The sequence below is a fragment of the Chiloscyllium plagiosum genome, unplaced genomic scaffold (genome assembly GCF_037043375.1).
Source record: "Chiloscyllium plagiosum isolate Xiang-an unplaced genomic scaffold, Cpla_swu_hap1 HiC_scaffold_47, whole genome shotgun sequence".
Taxonomy (NCBI): Eukaryota; Metazoa; Chordata; class Chondrichthyes; order Orectolobiformes; family Hemiscylliidae; genus Chiloscyllium; species Chiloscyllium plagiosum.
Genome location: NW_028270185.1, coordinates 35,940,073 through 35,947,262, shown reverse-complemented (window position 1 = coordinate 35,947,262; position 7,190 = coordinate 35,940,073). Strand labels below are relative to the sequence as shown.

At 43.3% G+C, this 7,190-nt stretch overlaps 1 long non-coding RNA gene across 1 annotated transcript in view; it reads right to left on the bottom strand.

Moving 5' to 3' along the window:
- Positions 1 to 732: 732 nt before the first annotated feature.
- The window catches only part of LOC148136085 (uncharacterized), a 42,971-nt gene continuing 36,513 nt past the window's right edge, over positions 733 to 7,190 (bottom strand). The window contains exons 2-3 of the long non-coding RNA XR_015754780.1: positions 1,542 to 1,721; positions 733 to 843 (exon numbers count right to left, since the gene is read on the bottom strand). This is a non-coding gene — a long non-coding RNA (uncharacterized LOC148136085). The remainder of the gene's footprint in view (positions 844 to 1,541; positions 1,722 to 7,190) is intronic.

Sequence of the window (7,190 nt, the reverse complement as noted above, 5' to 3'; positions counted from 1 at the left end):
TTTGCCTTGTTCTGAGCCAATGGAAATGCATTATTTTCAATTGTAGCTTGATTTGGCTTGGTAGCTGGGCTTTAATTGCAAAACCCTCATATTAATTCCCAAACTTTACACAGGCTTTAACTGCTTAAACTGTACCCATTTGAGTAGGATCTGGCCCTTGTACAAAACTTGAACATGAACATCAGTCCTGAGCCACCAGAACAGAACTAGTGGGAGGTTCTGTCATTCAGCGGAGACCTTAAATTGTCATGAAAACTGAACATTGAACTCAAAATGGTAACGCTGTCTGTCTGTCTGTCTGTCTGTCTTTCTTTCCACAGACGCTGCAAACTTGCTGCATTCCCTCAGCACTTACTCTTTTTCCTTGTTTTAAATTGTCTCCCACCTGCACTCTCAAATGTCTTTATTGTTTAATGTATCAGCCATGGATTACTTGCAAACAGTGTCCCCTAAGACACAGATATGAACAGCTTTATCTTCAGATCTGACTAAAGGCAAAAACTGTGCATGTTGGAAATCAAAACAAACATCGAAAATGCTGGAGAAACTCAGCAGGTCTGACAGCATCCATGGAAAAAGAAACAGAGTTCTGAGGAACAGCCACGCTAGACTCAGTGTTAACTGTGTTTCTCTTGCCACAGATGTTACCAGAGCCTCTGAATTTCTCAGGCATGTTTTGAATTTGGTTCTTTCAGATCTCCAGTTCCATCTGCAGTTCTTTGTTTTCCTTTCTATTTGCAATGTATTATAAAATATTTCAAAACACAAAATAAAGTCCCATTTCCTATTCAAAAACTGCAGTCATTCCAAAAACAAAAAAAAACTCAGCAGGTCTGGCAGCATCTGTGGAGAGAAATCAGGAGTTAATGTTTTGGGTCCAGTCATCCTTGCTCAGAACAAAATTTGTCAGTGATTTTTCTTACAAACTAGCACAATATAACAAATAACCATTATTATTCCAGGAGGCATATTCCACCTTTAAGTCATGGTTCCAGAAAAACATACCTAGATAATTATTAAGTGCTTTCAAAAAATTAGGACAAAACATATTTGTCATTAATTCAAAATCCCATACATTTCACACACACATATATTTTACATCGAGTCTTTTGTAGCATCTCCCAGTTGAGGCGACCTGCAAATGCAGGAGAAAGTGAGGTCTGCAGATGCTGGAGATCAGAGCTGAAAATGTGTTGCTGGAAAAGCGCAGCAGGTCAGGCAGCATCCAGGGAACAGGAGAATCAATGTTTCAGGCATAAGCCCTTCTTCAGGAAGCCTTATGCCCGAAACATCGATTCTCCTGTTCCCTGGATGCTGCCTGACATGCTGCGCTTTTCCAGCAACACATTTTCAGACCTGCAAATGCATTCAAGCTGTCACTGATGCCTCTTTCTCCAGATTACACTTGATTACATCATTCACCCATAATAAGGACAGCCAAGCAACCTGGGGAGTGGAATTCTCTGCCATCACTACCTTCCCTCAGCTGTAGGGTGCCATAGCCTGTACCCATATTGCTTTCAGACTGCCCTATCACCAACCTGCAGAGCTGGAGAGTGGAAAGGTTTTGTCACTTCAACAATGTTTAACTTATATGGAACCATCAATGCCAGAGTTTGAAGGATTGTTTCAGACCGTCTTGGAGCTGCCATGATGTTGATGTAGAAGACAAGTCCCGAGATCCTGCCTCCTTCCAAAGACCTTGGGCCACAGAAGAAGAGCTGCAGGGAATTAAATGAAAAATTCTCTAAATTTGGTTCATAACATGTTTCTTTTCTTGTTATTCTTTCCAGGGATGTGGCTTTTTTGGTAAGGCTGCCATTTGTTTTCCATCCATTATTACCTTTGAACTGAGTGTCTTACTTGACTATTTCAGATGTCAGTTAAGAGCCAACGGAATTGCCATGGATCTGGAGTTTCACTAATAAACCTGTAATCTGAGGATCAATAATGGTTATATGGTCATCACAGGTAGTTTTTAAATCCAGATTTTATTGAATTCATATTTCACCATTACTGTGGTAGTATTCGACACCATGATTTCCAGAACAGTGGGTTAGTGCTCAGGATGGCCACATGACAATAATGCCATAAGAAACAGGAACAGGAGTAGGCCCTTAAGCTCTTGATCCTGGTCCACCATTCTATAGGATCGTGACTGATCCAACATTCCTCACTTTCACCTTCCCTGGAAGCCTTGATTCCCTGACTAATCAAGAATCTATCCATCTCAGCCTGAACTATACACAAGGACTCAGCCCCGACAGGGGGCACTGTGACAAGGACTTTCAAAGACACAAAGAGAAGAAATTCTTCCTCATTTCAGTCTTAAACTGGCACCCCTTGATTCTGAGACCATGCTTTCTGGTCCTAGACTCCTCCATGACAAGAAACCTCCTCTCAGCATTTTCCCTGTAAGACTCCTTAAGAATCCCATATTTTTCAGTTAGATCTTCTAAGTTCCAGTGAGTAGAGTCCCAACCTGTTTAGAATTTGCTATTTAGACAATGCCTGCTCTCTGGGGATTAGCCTAGGAGACCATCTCTCAACTGCCTCCAATGAAATTTCCCCAAACAAAGGGACCAAAACTGCCTACATTACTCAAGACTGATAGAAGTTTATAAAAGAATGATGGGTATGGATAGAGTTGATGCTACTTGTCTTTTCCCAAGGGTGGGTGTTTTAAGACTAAGGGGCACATTTTTAAAGTGAGAGGAAAGAGATTTTAAAAAGATGAGGAACTTTCTTTATGCATTGGGTGGTTCACATGTGGAATGAACTTCCTGAGAAAAGGGAGGATGTGGGTACAATTATAAGATTTAAAAGACATTTGGATAAGTACATGAGCGAGAAAGGGTTGGAGGGCTATGGGCAGGAGCAGGCAGGTGGAACGTGTTTAGTTTGGGATAATGTTCGGCAAGGCTTTGTTGGAACAGACGGTCTGTTTCCATGTTGTATGACTCTATGTGGTCTCACCAGTACTTTTGTCAGCTGCAGCAAGTCTTCCCTACTCTTACACTCCAATTTCCTTGAAATAAGGGTCTATGAATGTTATCAAGGTGCTAGTGCGTCCCTGAGGCAACGGCAAAATGAAGATACAATACTGCCCATGCTTCCACCAGGGCCATAGTTGAACAATCATAACTCAACCACTTCAAGCTGAGTTGGAAGCTCCAGTGGGGCATTGCAGTATAGATCAGAAATGGTGCACTATGCCTTTCTCAAGTGCAGTTGACAAACAGGGTGTGGACTGTCGGCAGAGGAAATAGGGGATCAGCAGTAATCTTCTGAGAGTGAAGATGAAGATAAAGACAAGGACATTGAACAGGGTGAACATACATGAGAGCAGACATACCTACATTGTAGGGTAATGCACTGTCAAAGACAAGAAAACAGAAAGAACTGAATTGCAACACACGTCTAGGATGAATAAACTGGGTTTAGACTTCCTCATGTATAATTGTTTTTGGTTATATGGTAGCAACCATGGTTCAGGCAAAATATATGTGGACCAAGTTATTTTTGTAATCATCCAACATTCCTGTTGCTGAGTAAATGTTTTCTTAATCATATTAATGTACACTTGGTGAAGGTAAAGGTAAAGTCCACATAGTCTGAGTAGACCATGGGTTGTTCTCATTACAGAGAGATGTGAATGCTCAGTTTGTACTGTCTAGTATCTACACATCATAGACCCTTCAAACTGTTGAGGAGATAGCAGCAGTCAGTGAGAAAGGGACACTAATATAGCTTGCTGCTAAAGTTCGGTCGTTTTATAGCCTGCAGTCAAAACACGTAATTCAATGTAATGTCATCTCTCACAATAGTAAGTTAATAGCATTCCTGAGGCATTTTATAAGAATGACCCCAGGAATGAAAAGCTTGTCACATGAGGAATGGCTGAGGACTCTGGGTCTGGACTCAATGGAGTTCAGAAGAGTGAGGGAGATCTGATTGAAACTTACAGAATACTGAGGCCCCGTGGTAGACTGGATATGGAAAGGTGTTTCCACGAGTAGGAGAGACTAGAACCAGAGGACATAGCCTCAGAATGAAAAGGTGATGCTTTAAAGCTGAGAGAAGCTATAGACCGGTAAGCCTGGCATTGGTGGCGGGCAAGTTGTTAGAGGGAATCCTGACGGATAGGATTTACATGTATTTGGAAAAGCAAGGACTGATTAGGAATAGTCAACATGGCTTAGTGTGTGGGAAATCATGTCTCACTAACTTGACTGAGTTTGTTCAGAGACGTAACAAAGAGGATTGATGAGGGCAGAGCGGTAGACGCAATCTATGTGGACTTCAGTAAGGTGTTCAACAAGGATCCCCATGGTAGACTGGTTAGCAAGGTTAGATCTCATGGAGTACAAGCAGAACTAGCCATTTGGATACAGAACTAACTTTGAAGGTAAAAGACAGAGGGCGATGGCGGAGAGTTGCTTTTCAGACTCGAGGCCTGTGACAGTGGTGTGCCACAAGGATTGGTGCTGGGTCCACTGCTTTTCATCATTTATATAATGATTTGGATGTGAACATAGGGGATACAGTTAGTAAGTTTGCTGATGACACCAAAACTAGAGGTGTATAGTGGATGGCAAAGAAGGTTACCTCAGAGTACAACAGGATCTTGATGAGATGGGCCAATGGGCTCAGGAGTGGTCCGTGTATGGAATGAACTGCCAGAGGAAGTGGTGGAGGCTGGTACAATTACAGCATTTCAAAGGCATCTGGATTGATATATAACGAGAAAGGTGCAGAGGGATATGGGCCAAGTGCGGGCAATTGAATCAAGATTAGGTTAGGAGAACTGGTCGGCATGGATGCGTTGGATTGATGGGACTGTTTCTGCATTGTACATCTCTATGACTCTGTAACCCCTCCATCCAGTACACTCCTCCCTATCTCTGTAACCTCATCCAGCCCTGACACCTTCCCTAATTCCAAAACCTCCTCCACCCCCTACACCCCACCCTATCTCTGAAACCTCCTCCAGTCCCAATAACCCTCTCTTAGCTGTAACATCAATGCTCATTATCACTCCATGATGTCAGCCCTCCTGCGATTCCAGGCTCTTGACCATCCCCTAATTCCATCACTCCACCGGCCTTCAGCTGCTTGGGCCCTCTATGTTATCATCTCAGAAGACTTTGAGCAATTTGCATTTCCCTTCTCTGATGAATCCTGTCCATTTTTCCTGGAAACAAACCTATGGATTTACTAGAGTAATTCAGGAAGGGTCCCTCAACAGCACCTTGTAAACCCAACATCAATATCACCTTGAAGACAAGGCCAGCAATATGACACAACACTACTCCTTCTGCAGTTACTCTCCACTTCACCCTTAATCCCAACTTTGAAATTAACCATCCTTCCTTCAGTTTTTCTGGGACAGAATCCTGGAGCTCTCTCCTCATGTGACTTTGCATTTGTGGTCAGGGTTCTTAAAACACAAGGACAGTGGAGTTAAAGAGGAGAGTTCCTTATCATTTATGCTGTAGAGATTAGGGGGATGGGTAACAAGGCTGTCCCAGTCAGTGATGCCCACTTCATGTGAATCCACAAACAAGCATGTCATCGTGATGTTGCCATGGGAATGCACATTACATTCATGTTCTGAGGGATACACAGGAATAGTAGGAAATGAGACTTGGTCGAATCAGTTAAAGAGCCAAGATGTTTCACATCAGTGTCCCAGCGAGATGTGGACAGTTACAAGGGGAGTCAGGGTGAAACAATGCCTGCTGGAGTGTGATGACCTTCATTGTTTCAGCTCTCTGAATATTGGAGTTGGGATGGTGTGCTGAGGTTGGACAGGAAGTTGGTAAGACCAGTTCTGGAAGACTGTGTCCTGTTCTGCTCACGCTGCTGTAGGAAGGATATTATTAAACTGGAGACGGTTCAGAAAAGATTCACCAGGATGTTGCCAGGAGTGCAGGGTTTGAGATATAAAAATAGACCGGAGAGTCTGGGGACATTTTACAAAGAACATTACAGCACAGGAACAGGCCCTTCAACTCTCCAAGCCTGCACTGACACATTTTGCCTTCCATATTAAAATTGTCTTCACTTACAGGATCCGTATTCCCTTGTTCCCTTCCTATTCATGCCTGCTGCTGGATGCTTCTTGAAAGCTACAATTGTGTCTGCTTCCATTGTTTGTTCTGGCAGTGTGTTCCATGAACTCACCACCCTTTCCATGATAAACATGCCTCACATATCTCTTTAGAACACCCCCTGACCCCTGCACCTTGAACCTGTGTCCCTGAGTAACTGACTCTTCCACCCTGAGAAAAGGCCTCATACTTTCCACCCTATCCATGCCCATTCACAATTTTACAAACCCCTCAACCTCCTGCATTCTAGTGGAAATAAACCCAGTCTATCCAATCTTTCTTCACAGGTAAAATTACCCCATTCCAGGCAACGTCCTGGTCAACATTTTCTGTCCCCTCTCTGAAGGATCCACATCAGAACTGTACGTGTTTTTCACTGCAACATAGGAAATTGAGGGGTGACCTTGTTGAGGTTTATAAAATCATGACAGTGATTGATAAGGTGAATGACAAGGGTCTTTTCCCTAGTGTGGGGGAGTTCAGACTCAGGGCCATGTTTGTAAGGTCAGAGGAAAAAAATTTAAAGATTGAGGAGCAACTCTTTTTTCCCCAGAGTGGTTTGTGATGGAATGTATGTGGGCACAGTTACAATGCTTAAAAGATGCCAGCTCTTGATGCCAGTCATATTTTTCTCTATTCTGTGCTACTGAATGCCCAAATTTCTGTGACATGCATTTCCGGAGGACTAACATGGCAAGGGAGTACATGTTAAATAGGAGGACCCTGGCAAGCACAGAAGATTAGACAGATCCTGGTTTGTGTGTCCAGCCATCCGTGAAGGCGGCAGGATAGACAGGTAAGGGAATTAAGAAGGGTCAAAGCCACTGAATACATGAGCAGGGAGGTGTCATGTTGGAGCTTTACAGGATTTTGGTGAGACCACAGCTGGAATACTGTGTGCAGTTCTGGTCACCGCATTATAGGAAGGATGTGATTGTACTGGAGGGGGGGCAAAGGAGATCCACCAGGATGTTGCATTAGATTGAGCATTGCCTAAACCTGCAGGAGTGTTCTGCTGTGTGTGTGTGGGGATATGGTAACCCACCTAACCTGGACATTATGGGCAATTCAGCATGG